Here is a 19,055-nt window from a genome sequence, read left to right on the forward strand (position 1 = left end):
AGCTCCTCCTCTTCCGGCGCGGTCCTTCTCCCCGTGAAGAGTGAGTGGTCGGAGGAGCCGGACGACTTCAAGTTCGTCCCCGTCAAGGAGGAGCCCGAGGAGCCCGCTCCGCTCGGCTGCCGCGGAGTCCTCGGGCCGGAAGACTTCGTCGCCGACGTCGACGCGGTTGCGGCCGCCATTGCCGAGCGGAGCGTGCGCGAGGAGGCGGAGCGCCAGCGCCACGCCGAGGAGCTCGAATACCTCCAGTGGCGGCAGGCGATCGCTGCCATCCTCGCTGCCAAGGAGAAGGACGAGGAGTGGTGGCAGATCCGCAAGGAGCAGATGGTGAAGTACATCGACCTCTGCAGCTCTGGCGAGGAGGATTGAGCTCCTCCACAGTGTCGTCCATGGCCGCGAGCTCGCCGCCGTGAGATCCCCATCCCTCTAGTACTAGTATTGATGTAGTATGTAGTATGAACTAGTGTTTGTAGTGTTTGATCATGTAAAATCTATGTAGTACATGATGAACTACTCGCGTCCACGAGGTGCAATCTCCCGCGAAACTGTTTTTTTTTTCAAATTATGCAGTTTCAGATACGGTTTTTGTTCGGCCGCGCTAGTTTTCGACCCGCAAACGAGATCTTCGTGAAACTGCAAACGAGTTTTGCGGGTCGAGATTTTGCGAGGTCTGCTAGAGTTGCTCTAACAAAGCGAGAGATACAGCAACATCAACTGTTCTCGCCTTATGTAATATGATAAATGCACTTATATCTCTTTTTAAGTCCTTCGAGAACCTAACAACAAAGAATGTGTCATCAAATGCAGGGTTAGGAACTACTTAGTAGTTTATGCATCAAAAGATCAAACTCCTCGCAGTAAGTATCGACATCAGAGGTTTGCCTAATATCAAGAGTTCCAGACTTAATTGCACAGAAGTACCACAATTCGGGCATCACATGCAGATTGGTACCACGATTGCTAATTTTTGCGTGTCAGTACCAACATTGCTCTAAATTTTTGCAAATAGGTCTAAACTGCGTATAAACACGTATTGACGGTGTATCTGACTAACGGGGCCCGCCCGTCAGGTGCCGACGTGGCATGTATTTTGCAGAAAACCCCCGCCCTCTCTTCCCCCACACACGACACAACCAACCAAGCTCGGCCGCGCCCCCTCCTCCCCCTCTTCGCTTCCCCACCCTAGCCACCGACCGCCCGCCCGCAGCCATGACGGCGTGGATCCGGCTCGTCACCGGCGCCGCGTGCCTCGGTGCCGCATCCGCTCTCGTGCTCCGCGCCGCCGCCACCCGCGCCTCCGCCCTGCTCCGCCCCGCCGCTGACTCCATCCGCGCCGGGTCGCCTCGCTGGAGAGCGGCCGTGCGCCCCGCGATCGACGAGCTCCTGCAGCGGCCCGGGGCCGGGGACCTCCTCCGCCGGACCCGCCCCACCCTCTCCGACCTCGTCGCCGTCCTCCGCGACCCCCCCCCCCCCCGCCCTCTCCGACCTCGTCGCCGTCATCCGCGACCGCCGCGCGCCCCTTCGACTCCGACCGCGTGGGACCGTCGCGGCGGAGAAGGCGGGGCCGCCCCGGCGCGCGCCCACCCGCCGCACCTCCGCGCCTTCTGGCTCGGCACGGCCCTGCTCGCCGCGCTCTTCTCCGGCTCCGCGGCCGCGCGTCCCTCGTGCTGCTCGCGCTCGCCTTCCTGCACCCCACCGGGGAAGGCCGATTGGGAGCTGGCCCTGGTGGAGACGGCGAGCAGCCTGTCGCGCCAGACCGCGGCGCTGGGCGGCGGCATGGACCCGCTCCTCCTGCACGGGATGTACGACCAGGGCGCCGTCCGGCAGCGCGCGCGCAGGCCGCGTCCGGGAGCGCGAGCAGCGTGGCGCTCCCTGGCGCGCCCGCCACCCACATCCTGGCGCTCCCGGGCCCCGACGGCGCGGTCGGCGGCGACCCGTTCGCGGCCTCGCTATCCGTGCCGCCGCCGTCCTACGTGCAGATGGCCGAGATGGAGAGGAAGCAGGAGCTGCTGGCGCAGGAGCAGAGGATGTGGGCGCAGTACCGGCAGGGCGGGATGCAGGGGCAGGCCGGCCTCAACAGGCTCGCCGTCGGCGGCGGCGGGAGCGCGTTCGCGTCCAACACCTCGGCTGGCTTGGGGAGCAGGGGCTCCTCCGACTCCTCGTGGAGCGCGCGGGGTGGAGATGGAGGCGGGCGCAGAGGGAGAGGGCGAGGGCGAGGGCGGCGAGACGGGCGCGGAGCGAGAGGGCGAGGGCGAGGGCAGGGGTTTTCTGCAAAAAACATGCCACGTCGGCACCTGACGGGCGGGCCCCGCTAGTCAGATACACCGTCAATACGTGTTTATACGCAGTTTAGACCTATTTGCAAAAATCTAGAGCAATGTTGGTACTGACACGCAAAAATTAGCAATCGTGGTACCAATCTGCATGTGATGCCCGAATTGTGGTACTTCTGTGCAATTAACTCGGTTCCATTCATATGGGTGTAATACAAGTCTTTGCCAAACTTACCACAAGCAGCAATGCACAAGGCTACTCGACTGTTTATGTCATGTTATCCCTCATATGTGTTCAGCCAAAAAGCAGAGGTGCCAGAAAAATGTAAGCTAGCGTAATGTGCTTTGTAGTGTTCAGGCACATTGAAAAATATACTTCTCAGATTTTTCCTTCCAAATTTTAGTATGAGAACCATCAAATTTACGAGATGAAGTCTTAGGCATACGAAATTCAAGAAAGTGTATTGCCTAGCACCTCTATGCTTGCCTAGGTGGTCTATTAGAACATGAACCAACTTCAAACTTCACTTTGGGCAAGTGTAACGCACCATTACCTAGAGATTGCTCAAGAGTTGCGGAAACTCCATAAGGGCATCTCCAACGGCAACTCGTAAAAAACCTCCCGCATCTGTCCGTGGACAGGGGGGCCAGTCCACGGATATGGATGCAGGAGGTCAACATTCAATACTAGCCGCATACATTTTCACAACAACTCGAACCAACCGGACGAAATTCGATCAAACAGGATGAATTTTAATTTCATTGAAAGTAAGAAAATTTGTACATATGTCCGGTGAACTAAAAACCTAAACTATCCTATACTTTACGGTGATCTCGTAAGCCATGCGGGCTGGCCGTCCGCTCCTCCTCCGTCATCGTTGCCCGACCCGTGCGTCAGAGTCGGGCTTGGGGCGGCAGAAGGAGGTGGCGCCGCGGCGGCCGCCTGACGCTCGCAGATCATCCTCTCCACCTCCCCCTGCACCGTGCGACCGCAGCCACTGAGGACGTGGGCTGGGGGAGAGGGCGGTGGTCGTTGGAGGCGTCGTCCTTGGAAGGCGGCGATCCCGGTCGGCGTACTCCTGTGCTGTCATGGAGCTCCAGGATTACGACGAGGAGCCGCCGCAGAGGTAGTGCAGAATGCGCTCGCGCACCTTGGGCAGGGGCGGCGGCGGCGAGTGGCGCTCCTTCTTGAGGAGGCTCCCCCACAACAATGAAGATGCCGACCCATTATAATTTTACCGGTTTTCGAAACGTCAAAAATAGGTGTGAGCACGGCAAATCGAACCAGCAACCCCTCTGTTGCAGGGTCTTCGCTTTAACCACCAAGCCATCATCCTGTCAGTGTTAAGATAGTTCATTTCTTCCCTTTTATTACGTTCCTTAGTTTGAATTATTCTTGAACTAGTATTTTGTATTTAATGAACTTTTTCGAATTTTTCATGAATTTTTTCAAACTCGTGACCTTTTTTTAAATTCATTAAATTTTATGAAATTATTGAACTTTTCAAATTTATGACCTTTTTCTTCGAATTAGTGAACTTTTTTCAATTTTGTGAGCTTTTTTTTAATACGTGAACCTTTACTTTTTGAAACAAATTAGTGAATATTTTTTTTAATCTGTGAACTTGTAAATTTTTGGAACAGCGCGGCTGCAATTGTCCTTAATCATTTCGCAGTATTACTGATCCGTGGTATGTTGCTCAATGCAGCGGCACGAGTTTGAATCCACAACGCAACAAGGTCTTTTTGTTTAGGATTTTTTCGCTGCCGCTGAGTGCTGGTGGGCCAGCCCACCAGGGCGCTGCAGTATATGCGCTTTGGGCGAGACAACAAAGATGCGGCCGTTAGATTGGGCCAATGGATCCGGACCTTGTTTTCTCTATTTGGGCTCACAACATTTTCTTAATACTGCAGTATATGCTTTGGGGCGCTCTCTGGCAATACTACCGTTGAAAAATGATTCTATAAAAATACTACCGTTAAGAAATGATAACAAATTCAAAAAAATGTGCTAAAATGAAATTCCAAAAATTACTAAAAAAGACTAATTCTTGAAAATTCAGTAAACTGTAAAAAAGCATGGATGGTCTGCATTGATTGGCGAGGGGAATGAGCTATCTATGTGTCGCAGAAAGAAAAAAGCTCACAACTATATGTGGTACACTATTTCAACGCAGGCAAGTGTACAGTGCCCCCCCCCCCCCCCCCCCCCCCCCCCAAAATTTGCAATGACAAGGAGAGTACATAAACCACGACTTGAAATATCACTGATGTACATTTCACTTTTGTTGCACACCTTTCTCATTATTATATTCCCAACTTATTCTGTTTAGTAAGCGGTTACTTCAGATCATTTACTAAAAAATACTAGTATTATGATAACGACCGCTCTTAATTCCTTGAATTGTCGTTGAGTTACCTTGGCGGTGGTGGCGGCCACCGATGGTGTCAAATACATATGTTTTAGTCAGAGGTTCTCCTATTTCAACTTTTTTTTGTGCCCTGAATTTATACTGCTGACAATAAACCACAATATAACAACGAAGAATGATATCTCATGCTTGCAAACCTTGTGTCCTTACCCAAGTGTGTCTCAATATTCAATGATCTTACCACGTGACACATGTGATAAGCAATCCAAACTATTCAAGAAAAAAATATTCAGTGATCTTAGAGCATCTCCAGCCGCGCCCCCAACAGGCCCCCCCAGGCCACCTTTTCGGCGTCGGCACCAAAAAACACCCAAGTCGCGCCCCAGGACGCCGAAAAGCGCCGGTTCGGCCGTTTTTCGGTCCGGCGGTCGCTGGCCGAACCCGGCGCACTGGGGGGCGATCGGGGGCTCCGGCGCAAGAGAAAAGCGCGGCTAGCCCACACCGTCAGGTGAAAAGTCAAGTTTTTCTTCCCCGACTCGCCTCCCACCCCCCGCGCCCTCGGCCGCCACTAGCTGTATCCCGGCGCCGCCCGCCGCCCTTCACCGCTAGATAGCCAATCCCCGCCGGAAAAATAGCAGAGGTTCGCCGAGGCAGCTCCTCCACCAGCAGCTGGGCATTTTCGGTCGCCGTTTCCGGCCGCGGAGGGGCAGTTTAGCGATGGGTACACGCCCACCGGGCGCAAGGTGTTCGGCGATTTGCCTGGCTCGGCGATTTGCCTGCCTCGGCGATGGACTCGGATGCTGGAGGAGGAAGCCGAGGCCGACGTCCAGGAAGAAGAGCATCTCATGGTGCTTGCCGCCCTCGCCCAGCTGCTGGCGAGCAATGAAAAGCCACGGCGAGGTGGCTCGGCGCCGGGGCGGGTGAAAGCAAAGAACCGACATCGTCTCGAAGGCTACTGCATGCTCTACTCCGACTACTTCGCCGATGCTCCACTTCACGGCGACAAAACATTTCGGCGCCGTTATCGGATGAGCCAAAAGCTCTTCCTCAGGATTGTGAATTCCATCCGGGAGTTCGACAGCTACTTCAATTGCAAGATGGATTGCACCGGCAAACTTGGATTCACCTCGATCCAGAAGTGCACGACAGCGATGAGGATGCTTGCATACGGAGCTCCCGGTGATTCACTCGACGACTATGGGCGCATGGCCGAGTCCACCAGCATTGAGTGTTTCTACAATTTCTATCGGGCAGTGGTGGAAGTGTTTGGACCGCAATACTTGAGAACACCCAATGCAGAAGACACTGCTCGGATCCTAGCACAGAATGCAGCAAGAGGATTTTCTGGGATGCTTGGAAGCATCGACTGCATGCATTGGAAATGGAAGAACTGCCCATTTGCTTGGCAGGGGTGTAGGGGAACGCAGCAGAAAACAAAAATTTTCCGACCTACGCACCAGCCCAGGACCACTATGGAGACTGCATACATGGTTTGATCTTTTTCGTTACCGACTCGTAGTGCAGCGGGAAGTAGAGTCGATGACGATCGGCGGTGCAGATCCCCGCAGCTAGGATTTACAACCTCCCAACCGCGAGGATGTATACCCTCATCTGCTCCTCAGACAGCCCTCCAGGAGGCGGTCGAACAGCCCCCCGGACGGTGTCGCGGACAGCCCTTCGGGAGGACCTTCGAAACTCGAACGGTCACTCGGACAGCCCTTCGGGAGGACCTTCGAAACTCGGACGGTCACTCGGACAGCCCTTCGGGAGGACCTTAGAAACTCGGACGGTCACACGGACAGCCCTTCGGGAGGCACTCACGAACTAAGACCGAAACTACGATCTCTCTACAGAGTTGCACACATACGGTGTCATCTATCCGGCAGGGCTTCGCCGTCCAGAACTAGTTCCTGCCGGAACCCAGACAGCCTTACGGCTCTACGAAACTCTTTTCGTGGGAGGGAGAGAAGAAGCCAGATAATGCATGGCATGTGTATGAGAGCAAGGGATGAGTGTGGAGGGCTGCCCCTCCACCTCTATTTATAGGAAATCCCAAGGGGGTAGGGTAGTTTCACAAAAAACCCAAAATGCACATGAATGAAGTCCTTCCACAAGGACCTAGGAGTGAAACCAAGGAACAAGAGGGTCCCCAAGGGGGGATACCCCATGTGGCCGGCCACACCCTCATGAGGGGCCCAAAAAATGGCTCCCATCCATCCATGTCATCCCCAAGATCTTTTGGAGCAAAGCCCCAAAAGGTAGCTTTCCATAAAGTAACCATAAAGCTGATTTTCACTATTCACGACGACATTTTTCAGCGTCTGATCAAACTGAAAATATTTATGTGGGCTAAGAACATTTCCAGTACCCACTAAAATGATTTTCAACGCGTTCCGAAACAATTCCGGTTTTAGTGATTTTCATCTGCGAAACGCATCTGAAGTGGCTCCGGCAGCTCCAGAACATTTCCGGTTTTTATCTCAGAAAATTCCAAAAAGCTTCCAGAATGATTCTGGCATCCTCCAAGAATTATCAGGTATGTGCCGAAACCAATTTGACTTAATGGTGTATCCCGAAACAACTTTTCGGTATCATCGAAGCTTATCCGATGACCTCTCTCTGCGGTACGATTCCGCTGTCCGAAACTTTTCGGTGTCCGAAACTTTTTCGGTGATTTTCTCTCAGACTCCCTGTCTAGTATTCAGCAGATAGATGACCCTTAAGTGTGTGACCCTATAGGTTCGGTGAAGTATAGACATGACCCGGAACCCCTTCCGATCAATGATCAACATCGGAGCCGTGGACACCCATATTGACCCCTATACCCACACGAATAAATATTCGAGTGAACCTCCAGTTGCCGTGTGCTATTCCTGTTGCTTCGCGATATGTTACAAATACCCGAGGTGAGACATGTTGGCATTCCCGTGGATCAACAACTTGTCCACTATGCTAGTTACCTCGTTACCGGTATTGTTCTCTTTTCTCGTTATCGTGTTCCGGCATCCCCGTGATCAAATCACAAAGTGTCTGGCCAGACGATGATGGATACCGTAACACCGAGAGGGCCCAGAGATATCTCTCCATCGTCGGAGGAGCAAATCCCAATCTTGAGCTATCAAGTTACTTGACACACTTTTCCATGAACCCGTAAGCCGCCGTAATAGCCACCCATTTACGGATGACGTTTAACAAACCCCAAAGTTCATGAAGCAAGCATGAAGAAACTCGATACTCTCATCGTCTAAGGAATCATGCAAACATTAACCATCTCTGTGTTATGTACCAATAAACTTGTGACGAATGAATCTCATAGCATAACATCATGCCGGGTCGATTCAACACAAATGTTCTCTTAACATTATGCCCTCAAGGTTGCTGACATAGACATGCCCATGATCAGGAAAACATAACCATCATGCAACACTTGAGCTAGTCTTAGAGGCCAGACTAGGAATACATTTTACCGTTTATTATTCCACACGTGCATATGAGTCTTCCTCCGAGCCTCGTGGTTATTGCAGACTCGAGAACCATAGCAGTTATAGCATGGAACATAAACATAATTATGAACTCGGAGATAAATAATATCATTTATTATTGCCTCTAGGGCATATCTCCTACAGACTCCCACTTGCACTAGAGTCAATAATCTAGTTAATGCTAATGCACTTTACACCAGTGGCACACCGGTGTAAATATGCTTCGCTAGCTTGTGGTATAGCCTGATGTCCAACGGATCTGACGACTTCAGTTCCGTGTGTATCTTTGCATGTCCTCGCGTTTTCACGTTTTCACAAAAATTCATATTTTGTGTGGACTTGGCTTTGTATGTATGTGAATCACAGGTCGAACCTGGATTCCTCAGACTGAGTTATGGAGCAACTACCTGCAGTAGTGTCCCATTGTCAAAAGCCATCTTGGAACTATACTAAGTTCATGAATGAACTATATGATTCAACATCTTCTTTGTCGCTTCTAAAGCGTCAACATACTTAGCCCTTGTTATAGAATTCGCCACAGTAACTAGTTTGAACAAATTCCAACTAATTGTGCCACCACATTGTGTGTTACACAAAACCCTTAACTTAAATCGAAAATCGCACGGTGAAAATATGAAGACTATCGATGTAACATTTTACAACGAACTCTTCATGATCTCCGCTTGCAAGAAAACATATCATCAGTACTTACTCTAGTACTCAATGACATCTTTCACTGTTGTCCCACGATCAGTACTTTGATCACTTTAGTATCCATACTCGCAACACCTTGGGAGTATCGGACATATCTGGTTGTTTTACATACCATGGAATACATGATTAATCCAACCACAAAAGTGTGTGGAATCTGCATCATGTATTTTACTCATCAGTGTTTTGGGACACCGAGTCTTGCAAAAACTCCTTCCATGTGACTTTGGCAAGAATCACTCCTTGGCGTTTTAAATGCTAAAAGGTTTTAGCATCTTGTCAATATGTATTCATTGCTTAGCCCCATTAGGTAAATCTATCTCCATAGATCATCATGCCTAATATTGAGGCTATTTAGCCTAAGCACTTCATCGAAAAACTGTTTTCAAATGAAGTCCTAATTCGTGTCAAGAAATTTATTTCCAATTACCAATGTGCCAAGCACATAAGGTTTTTAGAAATATTATTACGCTCCCACTTACTTTCTTGAATTACAAGCATCTTCGTTACCCATTGATGAAGTCAAAACCCCTTTGACCATTTCATCAAAACACGAAGATTCCAACTCCATTATGCTCTCTTCTGTCCATTGCTGGAACTCTGAAGTTTGCATACCTACTAGCATCCTCTGGATCGACAAGTTACTTTGGACTGTATCATATACAAGTCCTAGCTTTCATTTCCATCAGATGGAAATCCTTTTATCATCCATGTTTCATATCTCATGATTGAAATATGTATTAATTGCTAGTTCAACCCGAACCGACTTTAAGCATCGCTACGATGAAAACAACCTCATCGTAGTCAACTCTTGAACTTGTTATTTCAACAAGTCGAGCTTTATGGATAAAACATTTTTATCCATATCAGTTTTAAGTTCCATAAATATTCGTTAGACTCTAAGTCTTCCGAAAGGTGTATCAAGGTTTTAATCTTGAATCACTTATATGGAAACTAACTTGGGTTGTATTGGCATTTAGCCAATTCCGGAGTCAGGGCCCATCAACGCTTCCTTGTGTATCGTAGGTATAATGTTGTCTAACAACAATATCTCGTTTGCGCACTTGAGAGGTTTGCACGAGCCTTGCCTACGTGGTTCAGCTGCAAGTTCGACCGAAGTTCATACATTTTATTGTAGAGACTTCCGTATCAGTCGCAGTAGGAAACTCTGGAATTACTTCCAAGGTCTCTTTCCTTTGATCTGATGACCTAGATACTGTTTATCTCGTCGAGTTGCACTATTCTCCCACTCACCTTTTTGAAAGAACCATTCTCTTTAAAAGCACACCGTTTCGCGGCAAAACTATTTGCCTCGGTATAGTGAGGGAGGAATACCCAACATTTTGGTATAACCTACAAAGTAGCACTTGTCTGATTTGGAATAGGTTTGTAACCTTTTACACAAGCCCCATATTCCAAATATTAAGAAAAGATATAACATGGTTGGGCGTACCATACCATGGCTTGGTTTCAACAGACCCAATGTAACTCTTTTCAGTGTAAAAGCCGCAGTCTCTAAAGCATCACTTTAAAAGGGATAATGGCAAATTTATTTATGTCATCTTTGACCTTACCATGTCATAAATGGTTTGATTACATCTCCACGGACTTTCCACTTGCAGTGGTGTTCCGGGAGGTGCAAGTTATGAAACCCCTTTCACAACTCATCAGACATTCGCTAAACATGTAACTCAAATATTCCTTTGGGCAATCAAATTGCAGAAACATAATTTTCTTGTTACAATAACTTCTACTTCATTTTTCAGAACCTTTCGAATGATTTCAAAAGATCCAGACTTACGTCTCATCAAGTAAATATCCATATATCTACTTGAGTCATTTCTGAAGATAAATAAATCCACCACTAACAACACTTATCGGACTACACACATCAAATGTATGATCACTAATAAGTTTGTTGTTCGTTCCTTATGGCCTGTGAACGGTATTTTAGTCACTTCACTTTTTGGAGGAAAGTTGCAAGTGTCAGATGATTCAAAATCAAAAAGACTTCAAAATCCATCATAATGGAATTTTCCATGCGGGTTTCTCCAATGTGACCAAATGTAGTGCCACACTTGTGTGGTATTCTTTTAGTCTTGCGACATTTAGCATCAGTGTTATGGATGTATCATATTACCCTCAATATTCATAACATACGTCCCATCGATGATGGAAGTATGGCCCTTATGTTATTCATAATACTTAACAACAATTGTTGTTTTTATGAACAACTCTTTTGCAACAAACATTGTGCAATGGGCTAGAGTGTATGAAACTCTAAAATGAATTATGAAAAGTAAACCCAGAGGTATTGTATTATTATCAATATTCATAACATACATCTCATTCATAATGAAAGTATGGCCCTTGTGTTATTCATAACATCGAACATAAAAAGTTCTCTTATGAACAACCTTCTTGCAAGATGCCTTATGCAATGGGATAGAGTTTGTAAAACTCTAAATGAATTATGAAAATAAATACAGACGGCAATACACCGATGGAAGGTATAGTAACATTTACTATGTTCCATGTGTATACCTTAACCTCATTTCTAGCTAGTCTTTCATGCCATAGTAGTTCTTACATCGAGTTGCAACAGAATGCAATCGAGCGGGCATTTTTGTGATGAACTCACAATACCCAAGAATTAGTGATTAACATGTTTAACCATAATTCGCAAGAACTATATCTTTGACCAGCCTTCTATACATCAAAAACTTGTATGACATTCATACATGAGCTGGATATTCCAGTCTTCTTTCCTTTTGCCTTTATACTTCTAGCAGTTTAACTTTTAGTATTTCTCCTACTCTCAGAAGAAGCACCCAACTTAAGAGTGGCATTAGCCCCGGACTTCCTAGGCGCGTAAGTCATACTAACACCCTTTGGACACTTCCTTTCTCTTTAAGTTGTTGTTTTATTCACCTTTCATTATATGACAGGCGTTCTTCTGGATCCCTTTCCCAACAGTCAAATGCATAGTAAACACTTTTACTAATACTTGCAAACAAACATTGCTTTGTTTGTATCTGAAAATAATTTTCAGTTCCATGAATATCATATAACTATCCCAACTTTCGAAGTTTGGGTTTCATGGAAGCAAACATATTGCACTTGACTGAAACGGAATTATAGCTTTTGGATCAAAGGACGAGAGTCACATGATCCATATCTTTAGCGGGAGGATACGGAAAGCATGCGATAGGACAAAGTCCTTCTCGGCACTTTTGAGGACAATCCTCATATTACGTTACCAATCGTAAAGTTTTAACCAGATATTTAACAGTTATTCAATTTTAATAGGGAAGGTGGAAACGCGAACCATTATTCTACAACTATTTTGCAAGAAACACTTAGACAGTGTTCATAATTAATTGCACTGAGAATTAAACATGTTAATTCAACAGTGCGCTCCCACTCAAATCAATATCTCTCACAATTAATTTTGAGTGATACAAGATCCAGACTTCAATTCATCGCCATAGAATCATCATCTCATAACGGGAATTTTAATCGGTAGGCCAACTTGCCGATCACATCTCTATGTGACTCTTGCTCATCTTTCGATGCATGTGTTCCGAGCTCAGGACGATCCTGCCATGAACGTCAAGACAACCAAGTGATCTTGCTGCGAGGTCTGACCTCACCCGCCTCACACTTCTCTAGTCGTTCGTACCCATGCATCCATGGCGCACCCCGAAAAGATAGGTGCCGTGACGGTGCTACACTTGGGAGAACACTAACTACTTGATATTTTAAGTGAGAGATCACCCTAATAAAAGCGACTACCGCGCAATCAAGAAGGGTGCATCATAAGGGATAAACATCTCAGGCAATTCATAATAGCATGATATGGTATAGCCCTTTCTGACGGAGAAGTATTTCATTTCTTCGTCTTCGGCATTCGCGTCGGTGTTCACCTTCGCGAAGATTGCCACCACCTTGTTGATGCACCAGATAATATTGCTATCTCTATAGCTAACAAAATAATGCATTACAACAAGGTTGACACGCAGGTCATTAAAGTGCAATCATATGGCTCCAGCCATCATGCCGAATCATGACACGCAGGTCATGTTAATCAAATTACATCATATAGTCATCTCATACATAATCGAATTAGTATGAGCACTGCTATACCACATCACATGCACTGCAAAACCAAGTTAGACGCCTCTAATAGGTTTATGCAAAATTTTATTTTACGTGGCTTCTAAGGTTTTGACTTAAACCGCAGCTACCAACGTTTTATCATCAAGTATGATTATTCAAGTTGCTACATTAACATCTCGGGGTGTATGAAACACGAGATAATTAAATCTCGAGCCCCATACTAAACTTCGTCATACGCATGACCCCCATGCAGATAATATCTGCAATGCCCTTTCATCTGCGAATTTCATCTTTCTTTTGACTACGGCAGAACCCAAAGAACTGATAGCACTTCCATGATCAATCAGGATCACGGATTGCCAGAACTTTGTCAAATTCCACCATGCTGTCTCGAGATTGAGCAAACGCAAATTCTAGGGAAGCAACAAGAACCTCGGGTAACAGATTTCATCTGTCACCCGCATAAATAATTTTCAGCAATAGATCTCATCTACTACCTAATTATATTATGCAATACGCATACATCTCCATGTATTCTAGATCGAAACCTGCATCTACGCATAGCACGGCTCTTGATGCCACTGTAGGGGAACGCAGCAGAAAACAAAAATTTTCCGACCTACGCACCAGCCCAGGACCACTATGGAGACTGCATACATGGTTTGATCTTTTTCGTTACCGAGTCGTAGTGCAGCGGGAAGTAGAGTCGATGACGATCGACGGTGCAGATCCCCGCAGCTAGGATTTACAACCTCCCAACCGCGAGGATGTATACCCTCATCTGCTCCTCAGACAGCCCTCCAGGAGGCGGTCGAACAGCCCCCCGGACGGTGTCGCGGACAGCCCTTCGGGAGGACCTTCGAAACTCGAACGGTCACTCGGACAGCCCTTCGGGAGGACCTTCGAAACTCGGACGGTCACTCGGACAGCCCTTCGGGAGGACCTTAGAAACTCGGACGGTCACACGGACAGCCCTTCGGGAGGCACTCACGAACTAAGACCGAAACTACGATCTCTCTACAGAGTTGCACACATACGGTGTCATCTATCCGGCAGGGCTTCGCCGTCCAGAACTAGTTCCTGCCGGAACCCAGACAGCCTTACGGCTCTACGAAACTCTTTTCGTGGGAGGGAGAGAAGAAGCCAGATAATGCATGGCATGTGTATGAGAGCAAGGGATGAGTGTGGAGGGCTGCCCCTCCACCTCTATTTATAGGAAATCCCAAGGGGGTAGGGTAGTTTCACAAAAAACCCAAAATGCACATGAATGAAGTCCTTCCACAAGGACCTAGGAGTGAAACCAAGGAACAAGAGGGTCCCCAAGGGGGGATACCCCATGTGGCCGGCCACACCCTCATGAGGGGCCCAAAAAATGGCTCCTATCCATCCATGTCATCCCCAAGATCTTTTGGAGCAAAGCCCCAAAAGGTAGCTTTCCATAAAGTAACCATAAAGCTGATTTTCACTATTCACGACGACATTTTTCAGCGTCTGATCGAACTGAAAATATTTATGTGGGCTAAGAACATTTCCAGTACCCACTAAAATGATTTTCAACGCGTTCCGAAACAATTCCGGTTTTAGTGATTTTCATCTGCGAAACGCATCTGAAGTGGCTCCGGCAGCTCCAGAACATTTCCGGTTTTTATCTCAGAAAATTCCAAAAAGCTTCCAGAATGATTCTGGCATCCTCCAAGAATTATCAGGCATGTGCCGAAACCAATTTGACTTAATGGTGTATCCCGAAACAACTTTTCGGTATCATCGAAGCTTATCCGATGACCTCTCTCTGCGGTACGATTCCGCTGTCCGAAACTTTTCGGTGTCCGAAACTTTTTCGGTGATTTTCTCTCAGACTCCCTGTCTAGTATTCAGCAGATAGATGACCCTTAAGTGTGTGACCCTATAGGTTCGGTGAAGTATAGACATGACCCGGAACCCCTTCCGATCAATGATCAACATCGGAGCCGTGGACACCCATATTGACCCCTATACCCACACGAATAAATATTCGAGTGAACCTCCAGTTGCCGTGTGCTATTCCTGTTGCTTCACGATATGTTACAAATACCCGAGGTGAGACATGTTGGCATTCCCGTGGATCAACAACTTGTCCACTATGCTAGTTACCTCGTTACCGGTATTGTTCTCTTTTCTCGTTATCGTGTTCCGGCATCCCCGTGATCAAATCACAAAGTGTCTGGCCAGACGATGATGGATACCGTAACACCGAGAGGGCCCAGAGATATCTCTCCATCGTCGGAGGAGCAAATCCCAATCTTGAGCTATCAAGTTACTTGACACACTTTTCCATGAACCCGTAAGCCGCCGTAATAGCCACCCATTTACGGATGACGTTTAACAAACCCCAAAGTTCATGAAGCAAGCATGAAGAAACTCGATACTCTCATCGTCTAAGGAATCATGCAAACATTAACCATCTCTGTGTTATGTACCAATAAACTTGTGACGAATGAATCTCATAGCATAACATCATGCCGGGTCGATTCAACACAAATGTTCTCTTAACATTATGCCCTCAAGGTTGCTGACATAGACATGCCCATGATCAGGAAAACATAACCATCATGCAACACTTGAGCTAGTCTTAGAGGCCAGACTAGGAATACATTTTACCATTTATTATTCCACACGTGCATATGAGTCTTCCTCCGAGCCTCGTGGTTATTGCAGACTCGAGAACCATAGCAGTTATAGCATGGAACATAAACATAATTATGAACTCGGAGATAAATAATATCATTTATTATTGCCTCTAGGGCATATCTCCTACAAGGGGATGTACAAAGGCGCCAAAGGCGGTTGCAGTGTGGTACTTGAGGCGGTGGCCACACATGACCTCTGGATTTGGCACTCCTTCTTTGGTATGCCAGGAACTCACAATGACATCAACGTGATGCAGTGCTCCCCTGTCTTTGCCAAGCTTGTTGAAGGTCATTCTCCTCCGGTGAACTTAGAGGTCAATGGGCGACACTACAACAAGGGGTACTACCTAGCTGATGGCATCTATCCGAGATGGTTTACATTTGTGAAGACTATCTCAAACACTGTGCCAGGAGGCAAGAAGTCCCACTTTGCCAAGGTGCAGGAGGCTTGCCGGAAGGATGTCGAGCGGGCAGCTCCAATCTCGATTTGCTGTTGTCCGGTACCCTGCTCAGACATGGTCGAAAGATCAAATGTGGGAGATCATGACTTGCTGTGTCATCTTGCACAACATGATCATCGAGAGCGAGCAAGAAGAGCCAGTGTTTGATACTGAACCATACTACAGGCAGGGTCCTCTAGCCGAAGTTGATCACCAGCTACCGCAACCTGGACTGCCTACCTCAGTATGCGTCAGGAGATCCGAGACCCACAGGTGCATCATCAACTGCAGCAGGATCTGGTGGATCACCTATGGAGGCTCAAGGGCGAAGCCGGGCGTGACGTGTGATGAGTTTTTATTTGTTGAACTATATAATTTGTATTGAACGATTTGTTGTTGCACTATTTTGTTGAAGTATTTGATTTTCTATGATGAACTATGTGATAAAAAAATATTTATGTTGATAATTGAATGCCGAGCCACGACGAACCACGCCGAATATGGGCCTATTCTCGCCCATACGGGCCCTTTATTCGCCGAAAGTGGGCCAATATCGACGCCTGGGGGCGACGGCTGGACGCCCAACCGCCCCAGCGCCGATTGTATCGCCGGCTCGCCCCCAGGGGGCGATTTTTATGCGTCCTGGGGGGCCAACGGCTGGAGATGGTCTTATGTTCCACCAGAAATTGAGCTAGTTCCTATTTCCTATGTTGGGCATGTCTACAGCACCATAGGACAGGCGGTGGATGCTTGGAAGCAAGGCACAGAGAGTCTTGGGGCCAATATTCTGAATTTGTTCAGACAATGCACAGCAGAGAGAGTTTCTGTACGAGGTTCCCTGACTTGTTCAGACAATGCACGATCAAAACAATCTCCATACAATATGATATGACTGATGGAAAATGGATGGGGCACTTCAAGGGTAATATCTCTCAGGACTCAATCACTCAGTTCATGACCATGTGGAATGACCTATAGCAGGTTCAGCAGGCTCACAATCAGGAAGACACTTTAAATATTTTTTTGCAAATAACACTTTAACTTGGCGTCCGCTAAATGCCAATTTTTCGTTTGGCTTGCAGCTCAAGATCATTGCCTGACTGCAGACAACGTTGCTAAGAAGGGATGGCCGCATAATCCACTATGTTCTCTTTGTCTTCAAGAGCCTGAAACCGCTGCGCCCATGCTTGCTACTTTCAACAAGCTTGGATTATGCGGCCATCCCTTCTTGGTTAATCAACACCATCCGTCCTCCATAAGACATTAGCTTGCCCTTCTAGCAGCTTAATCTTTTTTCAAATCTATCTTCTATACATTTCCATTCTTTGTTCGTTAACCGTCTATGATGAATTGGGATCCCTAGATAACTAAACGGTAAGGATCCCATTTCACAACCGAACAAGTTTATGTATTTATCTTATTTTTCTTTAGCTCTCTCAAAGCAAAACAATTCGCTTTTATTGAAGTTGATTTTGAGACCAGGCATTTGCTAAAAAAGGCATAAAATAAGCTTCATATTCCTAGCTTTTGTAAGATTGTGTTCCATGAAAATAATAGTATCATCTGTGTATTGTAGGACGGAGATGCATCCCTCTAGAAGATGGGGAACGAGACCTCCTACTTGGCCACATTCTTTAGCCCGAATAATAAGTACTGCCAACATATCTGCTACAATGTTAAACAGCACATGAGACATGGAGTCCCCCTGTCGCAACCCCTTACGTGTCTGGAAATAATGACCTGTGTCATCATTGACCTTTATCCCGACACTGCCTTTTTATATGAATGAATCCACCTGAGATCTCCAGGCTTCATTGAATCCCTTCATACGTAAGGCTTGCTGTAGGAAGGGCCATTTGACCTTATCATATGATTTTTCAAAATCCACTTTGAAGACAACCCCATCTAGTTTCTTGGAATGGATTTCGTGTAATGTTTCATGTAAGATTACCACCCCTTCTAGGATTTGTCGTCCTGGCATGAAAGCGGTTTGAGTGGGTTGCACAACCGAATGGGATATCTGTGTCAACCTATTCGTGACAACCTTTGTAAAGATCTTAAAGCTTACATTGAGAAGACATATCGGTCTAAACTACTCAATGTGAACAGCTTCCACCTTCTTTGGCAACAACGTTGTTGTTCCAAAATTGAGGTGAAACAAATTTAATTGGCCTTCGAACAAATCATGGAACATAGGCATAAGATCTCTCTTTATAATATGCCAGCATTTTTGATAAAATTCCGCCGGGAACCAATCTGGTCCGGGCGCTTTATTATGCTTCATTTGCATTATAGCATCTAACACCTCTTTCTCAGTGAACGGGGCAGACAACACCTCATTCTCTTCTAAGTTGAGTTGCGGTATGTCCCCGATCACACTCTCATCAAGAGATACGAAACTTTCTTTGGGCGCTCCGAGAAGTTTCTTATAATATTCGGAAATGTATAATTTTAGGTTCTCATGTCCTACAATTGTACCCTCATCTTGTTCTAGTTGTATTATCTTTTTCTTTCTATGCTTCCCATTAGCAATCATGTGGAAGAATTGTGTATTATCATCCCCTTGGACGATCTTAGAAACCTTTGCTCTAAGCGCCCATTTCATCTCCTCCTCTCTCATAAGGGCTTGCAACTTCTTCTCGGCCTCATTCTTAACATCTCTCTCAGAAGTATTAAGAAGGATGGATTCTGCTTTCACATCAAGTTCATTAATAATTCGTGTCAATCTCTCCTTTTCCACTTTATAGATACCACTTTGGTGTTTGGCTCAGCCTCTCAGAAACCGGCGCAAATGTATAATTTTGTTTTGCCATCTCTCCACATTAGAAGACCCTCCAGTGTCTCTTGCCCATTCAGCCGCAATGAGCTCCATGAAGCCCTCCCTCTCAAGCCATCCTAATCCAAGAGAGAAAGTATTTTTGTTACCCACATGGGTCGCTTCCCCGGAATCAACCAGTAGTGGGGTATGGTCAGAGATGGCCCTCTGTAAGGCCTG

This window comes from Aegilops tauschii, chromosome 3 (assembly GCF_002575655.3).
Source record: "Aegilops tauschii subsp. strangulata cultivar AL8/78 chromosome 3, Aet v6.0, whole genome shotgun sequence".
Classification (NCBI taxonomy): Eukaryota; Viridiplantae; Streptophyta; class Magnoliopsida; order Poales; family Poaceae; genus Aegilops; species Aegilops tauschii.